Genomic DNA, 13,495 nt, shown 5'->3' on the forward strand with positions numbered 1-13,495 from the left:
CTTTTTGGTTCTTCACTTTGCACTGGCTCATATTTTGACCAGAGAGTCATTGCAGAAGCATAGTTCCATAGTTCCATCATATTATCCAGGTGTGGGCCTGTACACAGAGAAGGCCTGTTTTTTCATTTTACTATCATTTCATCTTTAGTTTTCCTTAATTTCCTAAGAGTGTCAGCAAAGCAGTGCTTTGAAGATTTCTGACTACTTTGATTTCCCTGACTTAGTAATTACTTTTATATTTGTAATGTTTGTGTACATTGAGAGGCTTAGGTGTGTATTTTGTGATGGATGTGTGGATTAAATTGCTTAATTTCTCTCTGTGTAAATGACTTTAAGCCAAAAAAAATTAATTAGTTTTTTTTGTTTGTTTTTGAAGGAGTTTTATTATTTGGGATAGATATCCATTTTTTTTTTTGTTAATTGCAAAAACTGACAGGAAAAAATGATTTATTCAAATATATTCTTCCTTTCCAAAAATAAAAGTCTTATGGATTATATATCATGGTAGAGGTTTGCTATCTACAGCTCCAGAAAAATAAATCCAAGTCTTAGAAAAATGGAAGTGAGGACAATGTTGCATATGTCGTGTGTGCACTGCAGAATGCCAGAGGGCCATGCCAGTGTCCAGTTCGCAGCACAGGTCTCATCCTTGCTGAATCTAAATGTAATTGCAGATGAGGCATAAACAAAGACACCATGCTCAGCTGCATTTGCATGGCATCAGTCAGGCGTGTCAGTGAATTCTGATGATGCTCACAAAGAAAGATGCTAGACTAGATAACAAATTGTCCAAATAAAGAGGTCTGTGACCATTTCTCTTTTTGTTGTTTTTAAAAAAATATATTATTATTTTAAAGGTGAGGCCTGATGCCTATAAGAGGAAATATTTTTAGGAAAATCATACAGCAAAAACGATGTAATCTAGTTCAGCATTAGTCACGTCAGGCGGTGTGTACGTAAAACCACGGTGGTCTAAAATGTTTAAAATCTGCTTCTTGTCCTAACAGTGCGTATTGGTTTTAGAAAAGACGTGCCTTGCTTAGCCATGTATAACCCTAACCGTTCTTTGTGACCACGAGGCATGACTTGGATTGAATCATTGTCTCGTAAATTCTTTCAAATTGCCAATGATGATTTCCGTTACACTTCATAATGAAGTCCAGACGTGAATAAGGTGCAGTGATGACAGGGGGGTGGGGGTTGTCTTGTTGTCTGGGGCGGAGCACGTCCACAGTGCAGTGTTATTGTGTTGTAACTCCAAGCGGAAAATATGTGTGGCATCAACATAAGCATTGTTCGTGCTCTAATTGGTGGTCTGTTTGCTGCCCAGACCTTGTGAGAATATTGCAATACAGCTGTCTATCTCATTTTTGCAGAGGCCTGCAGTCTTCGTTCGGTTTGGGTTTCATCTCCACACATTCGTCATAATTCACTGTACTAACAGAGTCTTATAAATATGACTTTAGAAATGCGCAGAGCATTGTTATCTGTTATCAGGCACTAGTTAATTTGTGATTCGTGCATGCTGGCATCCAAGTTATATTATAGCATTACAGGGTGGTTTTCCTGCCTTCACTTACACAGCAGTCTCTTTTCCATTTAATCAGATGTTTATCTTCAGAGGATCTGGCAGCATGTTTTTGTTCAGAAATGGCTCATTTCCCTTTCTCTTCTGGGTTTTCTTGGTGTAATCAGTTGAGCTCTGATAGATGGTTAATTAATCTGCAGCTCTATTGATTATAGACTGAATGTCTCTCCCCTCCCCCCCAAAAAAAAAAAATAAAATAAAAATTCCAGCACAAGGATTTCATGGTGTTCTTTGTCATGCACGGAGGCACACCGAATATATTTGGTTGAATAAAATAAGCCTCAACTTGTTCCGAGGGAATTTTAAATGGATTTCATTCACTCTTTTTCTTACTTTTCTTTTCTTTGTTTGCCAAAAAGTGTTTTTTGGACTAATTGAAAAATAAACAGCAAATAATGAGGAGATTAAATGATAATGAAAATAATTGCAGCCATAATTAGCAGCCTATTGTGTGGGGATTTATGTGCTTTGATTAAACAGAAGGTGGTCAGCTGAGGACCCAAATGCAACAATTTTTCTTTGTTTTAGTTATTATTAGTTGTGTCTGATTCAAGTGCGAGAATCACATTTTGCAGGTGTGAAGTTAGCTGGCGGTGAAACGGGGGCAATTTTAAAAACCTCTCATTTGGCTCTGAGTAACACAGGAAGATCGCCTGCTCGTGATGTGCCAGAACATCTGAACGAGAACATCTCAGTACTATTTGTACCATAGACAGGCACAGGCAGACCTAATGGGTGAGTGATGTTGACTCAGTGGTGGGTTCTGTTGATGTTGTGGGTCTGTGGAGACTAAGTGGCCCTCTCAGCCCTCCATTCCGGTTTGTTTTTGACGTGATGCAGGCGGAACTCATCTCCTGGCGAAGGATGCAATTTTTCTTCAGCCCTGTCTTTCAGAGCCGTCTAACCCACCTCAGAACCTCCAATTGTACTTTTCCTCCTCCTCCTCCTCCTCCTCCTCCTCCTCTCTCTGCTTCCACTCCTCTGCCTTGTACTGACTTGGCTCCTTCCCTGTCTCTGGAGGCTGTCCCCTTTTCTTTTACTTTCCCGTTGCAGGAAATGTTTGTTATTTAATCAAGAAAGGATAATATTCCTGATTAAATGCAGAAAGTAAAGAAAGTCTTCTGCCAATCTTTATTTAATCTGTCCTTGGAGAGAAAAAGGTGAAACTGTCATGTTGTTCTGGTGGTTTTGTAATATGAATGTACTGAGAAGTGTAATTAGCCATTATATCTTGGTACCAAATGAATGAATTTAATTTTGCTCTCCCCTCATGTGCGTGTCTGCTTTTTATAAAGGTTACGCTCAGGTCAGTTATACACTGCATAACTGTGTATGCTTTGTTTGATAAGCTTTGTTTGAGCTGGTGGTCAGGCTACGGGTTCACAACACAGTTTCTAAACAGCACAGAGGACTCTCCACTTGTGCTCGTTTTGAGAGACCCTCGAGTAGCGAGTTCTTAGTGAATGGATGTCTGCTGTTGTTCAGAGATGGCCAGCTGTCTGACTTGCTGGCACTGCCTTACATGGACTTGTGCACCAGCAGCAGCAGAGAGACAGAGAGTTGCATGTAAATGAATTGAAGCCATGGCCAAAGTGATCTGAGAATCCAACTTTACTAAAGGGGGAGAACAAGCTGAGATGCTGCCAGAGTCGTTCCTGCAGGAGTGAGAGGGGGGAGGATCACATCGCAGGGAGAGAAAGGCCTCTTGTTCGACTCCTCCTGGTCGGCGGTTCTGCTGTGTGGCTGGCCCCCTGAGGCAGGACGCCCGCTCGCTCGGCTCGCAGCCAGGGGCGAAGGGTGCAAGGAGCTTCAGAGTGGGGCTAAGGATACCTTTCATCAGTATGTCAGTGGTCTGCTGAAAACTGAATTGCACCCTGCCCATCATGCATCCTTCACTGTAACCAAAGAAGTGGCTTGAAAGAGTGGTTTGAACTGTTTTATCTGCAGGTGGTAATCCTCTGTTCTTGATCAGCTTTGCCTTTGGTTTCTGTGGCTTTGTGTTGTAGAGGTCTTCTGTTTTGGTCTGGGTTAATACTGGGACATTTTTGAGGCTTCTGTGATGTGGAAAATTCGCGGAGAGACCGTGAGAGTTAAATGTCAGATTTAGAGATGTGTTCATCACAAATTTTGGCCCAGTCTTCCTGAACAGCTTGGCATACGATACATGAAACGGCTTATAAACTGACCTAAACTTGTACTATAAGTGAAAGCAAAAGGCCATCACTAAATGTGTCAAGATGTGTCAAACTCAAAGATGACTTGCACAAAAACTAAAAAACAACACAGATGGAGCAAATGTGAGAAGGTTGACAAAAGTGTCTGCACATTGCCTTGCCTAATCCGTACGTCTTAGATTTCTTCATTAGAGGTTTTAGTACGTGGTAGGGCTGGGCTATATCATACCGTTCACTGTAATACCGGTGTAATTTTGGGCAACGATAGGAAAATGAAATATCGCGATAGAATATGGGTAAAACGCGCATGCGCAGTGCCTTTGTTTACATACGCACATGGCGGCAATGCAGAATGAGAAGAGCGAAAGTGGGTCGTTGAATGAAACTGATGAACCAGAATTGGTTTGTAAAAATGCTGCAACTTCAGTGGTGTGGAACTGGTTTAGCTTTCGTCCGTCAGATACACAACAAAGCACTATTTTTGGTAGAGCATGCTAGCGGGACGTCGTTATTACCGCGTTGTTTGGAAAATACGGCACACTTAAAATCAATCCTTTGATTTTTCTGAAAATCGACAGTGCCCCTTATAATCCCGTGTGCCTTGTGTATGAATTCTGGTTGTGTTTACTGACCTCGAAACGATTTTATGTCGTACATGACTCTCGAAAATCAGTCAAATGTTTTAGTACGACTTTGCTAAGCTACGAAGCCGCACCGCTTGATGGATTGTCGGAGCATTACGGCTATATTAGGCAGGCACCTCGCGGCGTGATACGTGCTGTGCTTCAACATAATATTACCGTATTGTGTGTGTATAACCTCTTTTTAAGTTTTGTGGATATTATACATGGTTATGCTGAGGATGTGTCGGCCAGTTTCCACTGGAAATGCCTTTTGGTTAAACTGTCAGCAAGGAATTTGCACTATAACTTTAATGCACATAAAAAAAAAAACAGCTGCTTGTTTAAGTGAAAATACATTGATGGGGTTTTCTGCACTAATAAAGTTGTGGAGTTGTAAAGCATTTTGTCTAGTGTCAATTATATCGTCAGTTACCATTATCGCAAATTATCAAATGTATATCGTGATAAATATTTTTGGTCATATCGCCCTGCTCTAGTACATGGTATGAAGTTGGCTATGGAATTAAAGTGAATGAGCTGATTCTTACTTTAAAACATTTCACCTGTGTAGGTTGCACGACCAAATCTTAAAATCAGTTAAACTAAAGTTTTGTTACACTCCCCGAGAGAGTTTAATTGATAATTTTTGTGGAATATAAAGCCAGAGAGAGTTTTTAAGAGCAGAAACCTCTAATCTTCACACTGGTTCTTGGCATTTTTTTTTCTTATACATTCAGATTTCTGACGTCTAAAAATATAGTACTACCTAGCTTCATGCACGGAGTGTTTACTTCTCCAGCATGGTTCATGGCTCAGGGGTCTGACACTGACATTATGCTGGAAGATAACGGTAATTTTATCTAAATTGCATGAAAGAGCGCAATTACCTCATTCATCAGGCATTAATTTAATCACAATGTGCAGTTTGAACTTCAGCTGTACTTGCTTTCAGTCTTTTTATTTCTATTTCTGTCAGCACAACAGCTTTAAGCTTTTTATTTTATTGATTGATTGATTTTACATTTTAGTAAATAACTTATGGCATGTTTCTGTAATATAATTCAAATGCAGTTCTCACCATTTGGTTTGGCCCCGTTTCTGACCACAAACTGACCTTGGAGAAACTGTTACCTTGACTCCGGCTGTAAGGGTGCATGTCTAGCTGCAGAGCTGTACTTTAATGAGACTCCATTGTCCTGCAGCTGTGAGGCCTTGCTCCTGTGCGCCATGTTTGACAAAAGCTTATGTAAAGAATGTGCGCAGACACCTGCTTCACTGAAGCCGTTCAGGGCCACGGGGCATGGAAATTGTGTGTTTGGACCCGGGATACTCAGCAGTGCCAACTGTTACTTCTCACAGCACCGAGCTTGTATTACTGTCTCCTTTCACTGCCCATTGTGGCCTCTTTACTTGGAGAGCTGTAATATTATGAGAGACGACAATGGAGATTTCATCAGAGGTGAAGTTGAGTGGCTTAAGTTACCCAAGTGAGAGTTTGGCGAACAGTCGCATTATGTGTCTCGTAAAACTCTTTCCCCCTTGCAACTCTATCTGTTTTTACTTCCGTTATCTACCCGTTCAGTGACAACACACAATGGCTGTAAGGCTGCGACCTCTGACTGTGGTCCATGAACCACTGAAACGATACTCTGAGACTGACTTCTCCTCTTTGTCCCGCGTTCTCCGGCTGGATCGCTAGTGGACGGTGTGTGGTTTTCAGCCAGGACTTTCCAAAGTGGAGTGACGTTAAAGATAATAGACGTGGCTAATGTGTTCACCACAGTGTCTGCTGTAGCTCTCTATGAGAACAACAGATGATTCATTTAGCCCTGTACGTTATCCCAAAACCACCCTATTTGTGACATATACTAGTAAAATAATCCAAACCAATGCAGCAGAAAGTTCAGCATGCATCGCTCAAAATTAATTTTGGGTTCCACTGATGACAGCAAAGCGGCTTAGACCGAACTCTTTTCCATGGGAATAAGCAGATGGTTGTTACTTCAACGGGTGAAGCCACCATCATCTGTTATGGTTTATTGCTGCTGTATCAGAGTTTGTTCTCCTTTTCTCTGAGCTGAGAGCGCTTCATGGATGGGTTGGCTTGCCCGGACCCTCCCCCCAGTCAATCCTCCGGTCTGTAATTGCCCCGCACCGCAGCTCAGCAGCCCTTTCCAACATAATAACAGCATAGCCGCCCCAGGGGCATCCTGCCATCCAGAGCTGTCCTTTGTCTTGCTGTTATCTCTCCTAGATTGAATGTTGGCTCTTTGTGATTTCTCAGTTTTCCCCTCTACATTTCCAGTGATCATATTTCCTGAGCTAAATGAAAAAGATGCATTTATGGATACGAAATTTGGGCTGTGTAGGATTGCTACAAATTTTCATCGTCACCACTAACAAACCATAAAATCGATCTCATGTAGGATATCTGTTGCATCGGTCAGACGGGATGCTGATTTGATGTAAATTTATTCATAGTTTTAAGATTTCTGGCATGACAAGTTTCCCTCTGGACGATAGCCTTTTCACTTCCATGTGACCGCCACCCTGCTTCCCCGGTTGTGTGCACTGTTGTGTGTACACGCAAGCTGTAAACCCCCTGCTGTCTGTGGTATTTTCATTCAAGTGTAAGTGTTCCTGCAGCTCCTGCTGCTGTCTGTAAAGAAGCTTGTCGTACAAAGAGACCCAGTGTCTCAGCATGTAGCATGGCACGGTGGCATCAGCTCTGCTTTCTCGCCCGGTTTAGCTGTTGCATGCGGCAAGTACTTTTTTTTTTTTTAATTTTTTTTTTTAAATCTCACATACGAAGCATTCCCTCTGACAAAGTTAAGAAAGGGTATGTTGAATTCTGACAGCGGCAGGCTGTTGCTTAACTAGAAATTTTAATCAATTCCATTTATGTACTTGCAATTACAGCTGGTCTATGAAATAGTTGTAGAAAAGCTCAAACAGTAGAAACAACATCCAAGAGCAGCAAGCATCAGTTAGGATTGCAATTTGATGTCTAACCAGTTGAAATAAGTTATTGATTCAAATTGTTAAAACGATTACCTAAAAGTTCAGAAAAACAGTTGCTGAATAAAATATTGTAAAGTGAGGACAGGACCAGAAATGATGACCACTTCTTCCTCTGTATTCTTATGGGCTTTGTGGGATTCCTAATGCTGCATGACAGAAGACAGAGTAGCATCCAGCTCTTTGAGAAGTTTGAAAGATGAATTTCCTGTAAGACAAGGCCAATGCAGTGCATCTCATTTTATTGCCTGTCATTGCAGTAACAGAGTAGGATTTTAATATTGTGGATTGATTTGTGAGGCAGACCCTTTTAAAGTTAAAGCTCTTTTGGCTTTTGAATTATTCTTTTAACTTAAGACTGCATTCTCTGCATTTTAGATTTTCTTTTTTCATATAAGAACATTTAAACATTTTGGAGATCTGTTCATTTGCTTTCTGACTCAAGTATAGATGAGAAGATCAATACTGCTCTAATATTTGCATGGTCAACATGGAGCTGTTATTATACTGGAGCACAAAGATTAGAAAACGAGTGGGAAAAATCTGACTATGGTGGACCTCAGAGTCTTCTCATCTTATTCTCATTAAAAAGGCAAATACACCGGTCACCCACACCATTAAAATCACTCAAATAGACTGCTGGGTTCAAGTTGATCTGGATTTTGACAAGAGCCATCCACTCCTCGCCTGTACCTGTACATTGTTGCAAACCAAGCGTACCCCCTTTGGCAGTGGTCCTCAACAACAGTGGCCTCCCCAGAATTCAAGGAATGGCATGAGCAGGACAACAGAGACCGAAGCATTGACTTGATATCCAAAGTCCCTGGATCCCACTTTGATAAAGTGTGGAACAATTCTTGAACATGCAGCTTAGGAGGACTTGGGAGCCTGTGGTGTCAGGCACCAAAGTCCACACCTAACACATCCTTTTTTTTTTACTTTAACTAGCAAAACAAGGGCGACCTGCACACGATTACATAAATGATTAAACCGTTGTGGCTGTATTTCCCAAAATGCAGAGCTGTTCCTTTTAGGGAAACTTTGACAGGCAATAACTTGACAGTATATTCAATGTGCCACATCTCATCAGTTATCAGTGGTATCCTTTCAGCATGGGCACTTTCCAACTCTCAGTTACTCAGCAACAAGATGTTCTCTGAGCACCAGGGGAAACTGAACAATATTAAAATCCAGAAATAGCTTTGTCACAGTCTTTTTGACAGTTTGCAGAAACTTCCATTACCTAACCCTTTGCCCAGACCCAGAAACCCCGACTTCTTTTTCTGCTTCTTCAATTTAAACGTCTCGTTTGCACGACTCTTTTAACCCCCTGCTGTTTTAAGGGTTTTATCCGCATGTAATGTTTTGACCTTGCTGATCTCACATAATTCAGATTAGCTGGTTCTAACTGATGGCTGATCCTTACTTTTCTCCTACACAGATGCCACATTTACAGTGAGTTGTTAATCTCCTGTAGGATAATGAGGCAGCTGAGGATGTATCATATGTCTAATAAGATCCGATGCCAATGCAGACATGTTTCCCAAGAGTCTTTTCCATAATATTGAATCAGCTTTTTCAGTCTTTTCGGTTTAGCTCAGAAGCAAGTTGAGTTTTATAAATTGCAGAAAGGATGAAGAAATATAGGTGAGCATCTTCAAATGTACTTTTTGTCAGACCTCAGCATCCCAATAAGACTCAGTAGTTGTGTGTGACTAATTTAAATGCCATTCTTGATAAGTTGGCATGTTGTTGTTTTTGTTTTTTTTTTAGAAAAAGTGAATAAAATTGAGGAGAGTCTAGCTGAAGCAGATCTCCATGGCCTGTAGTTAGCTCATTATTTTGGTAATAACCAGAGAGTCACTTGGAATCATTTGCAGATGCACCCACCAGCTCCGGCAGGAGATTGCACACAAATAAGCATACTTGTACTTGGAACATTTAATGTGTTTCTGTTTCAATTATCACTCTAAATATCCAAAATCATCTGCAGCCAGGTTCACTGAGTTTACCTCGCCTGTGTTATTTGACACCATTGCAACAACACGCTCCCCACATAATTGCACATTATATCTTCTTTGGACAAATGGATATGTTGATATTCCCACTTGGTGTGTGTTTGTGTGTGTGTGTTTCTGTGTTTCTGTGCACATGTCACATGATTCTGTAGAATACATTTGTGAGCTATTACTCAAGGTCACCAGTGGGCAAGCTAATCTGGAGAGCAAATAATGGTGCTGCAGTGCTCCCCATAAATTGATTCATGCTGTTGCATTATCAGTTGCATTACACTAACAATAAGAAACTGTTTATTTTGGAGCTGGTTTATTCCTACTGAAAGTCCGTCACTAAGGTAACAGTATGGCACAGATTGTCTTGCCTGCTTTTTGTCAGTTAGTGTTTTTTTGGGGTTTGTACTTGATTACATGATTATCCATCCATCCATTCTCTTCCACTTATTCTCATCAGGGTCGCAGGAGGGTAGAGCTTATCCCAGCTACCATAGGGTGAGAGGCACAGTACACCCTAGACAGGTCACCAGTCTATCACAGAGAGACAGACAACTATTCGCACGGACATTCACACCTATGGGCAATTTAGATTCACCACTTAAACTAACCCCACTAATTCCATGTCTTTGGACTGTGGGAGGAAGGCTGAGTACCCGGAGATAACCCACGCAAACATAGGGAGAACATGCAAACTCCACACAGAAAGGACCCGGGCAGATGGTGAAGGACTCGGGACCTTCCTGCTGTGAGGCAACAGTACTAACCACCACGCCAAATTATTTCTACTGAAATTTTTTTTGGGCATTATACAGTAAATGCATGTTGTCTGTAAAGTTGCTGTGATCAGTACTTTTATATGTAATAAAAGCAGCAACCACAAGCACTAAAAAATGGGCTGTTTGAAATTTCAAAAAATGTTGGTACAAAAGCTAGGCAGTCTAATTAATGCCCATGCTTTTTGACAACTGGAGGGTAGGTGAATTTTTATACAGCCTTAATACAATTGTATTGCATTTAATACAAAGGCTCATATATTTGCAAGTTATAATTAAAGGTGTGCTTACTTTGTGTGCCAGGTGCGTGCCCTTTTAGCTTTCAGCTTTGAGCATTTGTTATACAAAGGTCAGGTCAAGATACCAGGAATTTAGCATTTAGCAGAATTTAACAACACCGAAAGAATTACACGAGGCTTGATACACAGTTTAATACCAAGGTAAAAAGTGTCATCAACTGTTTTAAAGCTCTGACTTTGTTGTAGCAGGCCATTGACATGAAATGTTAACATTATATTTTGTTTACAGGACACAGTCTGAAATGTTATGACAGTTGCTAAGAAACTTACTAATATTAGATACTACACTACATTATTACTATACAGCATTGCCGAAATTTTAGTTTGTTGCTTTACAGAGTTAATCCCCATTAGCCCTCATGTTTAGGTGCATGGTGTTCTGTAACCGCAAAGCCTTCTAAAAAGTATGCTACCTGAGCAGCCTCGTTTCACTTACAGAAGATTTACACCGACAATACCTATAGTACTTAAATAAAAATCTTTTTTTTTCCTCCAAATTTTGAAACGGGTACCATCCCTAAGAAAACATAGTGTAAATTGGTGTTTTAGTTTTTCTATTAAGTATGTTTAATGTAAAATAAGTACCCATGTGTTTTACATAATGCCAAGTGACGAAGGAAGCTTGCTAACCAGGCTAGCTAGCGCAGACAGCGCTGATAATGCCCCTGCTCTGCATGGTTATCTCTGGCTTCAAAAAGCAGCAGCGATAGCAGGTAAAATATCACTGTTTTGACTCGCTCTCATCTTTCTCTTTAGAGACGTTTCTGTCTTTTAACAGTAAGTTTGCGTGTATGCGGAAACCTTTCTGTATGGAGCTAGCAGGGGGATGGATGGCTGGGGAAAATATTGATTCATTTAGGAGGTGCAGACTTACATATTTCCCTCACAGTTGGTAGAGAGCAAAGAATTAACTTCACCCTTTTTTCCTTTTGGAGCATTTGTCAGGTGGACACAATCTTGGAGAACTTGTGTTTTCAGACTGCAAAGATTATTTTTTTTCCTTTTTAATTCAAAGCTTGCTTTCTATGTTTTAATGTCAGCCCGCGTTTTTATTGTAATGCTGTAGACCTGTATTGAATTGTATGGTGCTGTTTTGTTTGTTCACATCAGCTGCAAATAAAGCAAACACGCAGAGAACTCGACCTTGCTGCTGACAAACACACGATTTCTGTATAATGCACAACAGCAACAGGCCAGAAGAAACACTGATGGCAGCCCATATGGAGGTGTTGGCTGTAACTGGGGAGAAAATGAGAAGAAGGATTCATGAAGGGAGAGCAATGCTGTCAGGTAGTAAATGTCACGAGAGGTGCTTACTATCCAAGAACGAAGGTTTCTCATTTAGTAGTCTAGGATGCATGCTAGAAGTAGGCTTGTAGAGACCAAGAGAGGCTCGCTTGTGTATTTCTTCACTCATCACATCCTATTTTGGAATCCGCTACATCTTTGTTCTGTAAAAACAAAAACACCACATGCATTCCTGCTCATGTAGTTGCTCTGAGGAATGTGTTCCTCAGAAAAGGCTCTCACAAATCATCAGACACTTTTAATGGTTGAAAGTAGACCCCCTGCTGAGGCTGTGCTGTGGCTTAGCTCTGTTTCTGTGTTGGAGGCTAATCGCTGTTTTTATTAGTCTTTTTTTTACCCAATCTGTTCGCATGAAGCCTCAATCCCACGGCCACGTTGAATGAAAGGGTTTATCAGCTTAAGCCTGTTGTAAGGAGCACGAGAGGTCTCATCTTTTCACTGAGGAACGAGAGCAACCCTCGGACACAAGTGTCCGGGCAATTAAGAGACGCGGGGGCCTCAAAGAGAGATTACTGGCACACAGAGTTGTGGCCGGCTTCTTTCTTGTCCTGTGCATTGTTCGCTCAGTGCTGAGACATGTTATGATTGGTGCTATGTTCTCAAAGGGCCTTGGAGGGAGGGAGATGACTGAATGCAGTCATGGGGCTCTTATCTGGGGAAGATTCAATGGATGCAGCATCAAATTATGGCTTTTTAAATAGTCACTGGCTAAACTGTTTCCCTAATGTGACGTGATGGCTGCAAATTCAGAGGCGGTGAGGGGTTTGGGGTTTTTTGTTTTGTTTTTTTTTTGTTTTTCATGGTCTGGACATTGAGCTGTGAACATGTTCAAACGTCCATTGTGGCCTGTTTTGACTTTGTTTATCATGTAAACACAATACTTTGCTTTGTGAGGAAGCTTGCTCGCTATCTAATCGCCCTTTATGGTGTTATGGGTGGATGCTTGGCCTGGTCTTGGCACATCAAGGTTTTGATTATGAGCTAGTACAGATGTTGTTCCAACATTAGCTGTTAAGTGCTATTCAGCACTAAAGTATCTATGTGAGAGGGACCATGAGAGGCAGGTGAAAGCTCTGGGGAGGGGGGGAGTAGAAGGTCAAAGGACAGTGGGGCTTCTTTTTGTTGTTGTTGTTGTTGTTAAGCTCTTACAACAGAAATCCCCCATCCTAATATAGCCCATCGTCGTGTTTGTGGCAGGGGTATTGGACCTTCACAATAGGGCTGCACGATTTTGCATAAAATGAGAATCACGATTTTTTTTTTTTTGGCTTATAATTGAGATCACGATTTTCTTTTCCAGTATAAATATTTATTGCACTTATTAACTGCACATCAACTTCGTAACAGTTGAGACTGAACATAAAAACAATAAATAAACATAAAAACAACAAATGTCTCACGTTTTGTGGTTGCCGCAAAATGTTGTACTGCTTGAAATTCCGTCTCCACCGTTGCTCGACACTGCGTGTGTAGAGCAGGTAGTGCAACAATAGAAAAATAGTTGCAGGACGGCACTGTGTAGCGTTTGTCTAGGGTGTTGATAATTTTCCTAAATCCCTCGTTTTGCACAGTGTTGATGGGAGCCATATCTTTGGTCAGGTGATACGTGATAGTCGTAATTTCTTTGTGCCTGCGGAAGTTCGCCGGTTATGGGGAGGCGCTGTATAAGGTTCCCGTTATTGATGTTTGGGTGGTTGACC

The 13,495-nt window shown here is 41.1% G+C and overlaps 1 protein-coding gene across 1 annotated transcript in view; it reads left to right on the plus strand.

The window, feature by feature from the left end:
- nxn (nucleoredoxin) overlaps positions 1-13,495 on the plus strand; it is an 84,771-nt gene that overhangs the window by 2,049 nt on the left and 69,227 nt on the right. The gene's annotated exons all lie outside the window — the stretch shown is intronic.

This window comes from Haplochromis burtoni, unplaced genomic scaffold (assembly GCF_018398535.1).
Source record: "Haplochromis burtoni strain Fernald_Lab_line unplaced genomic scaffold, NCSU_Asbu1 Contig_144, whole genome shotgun sequence".
Taxonomy (NCBI): Eukaryota; Metazoa; Chordata; class Actinopteri; order Cichliformes; family Cichlidae; genus Haplochromis; species Haplochromis burtoni.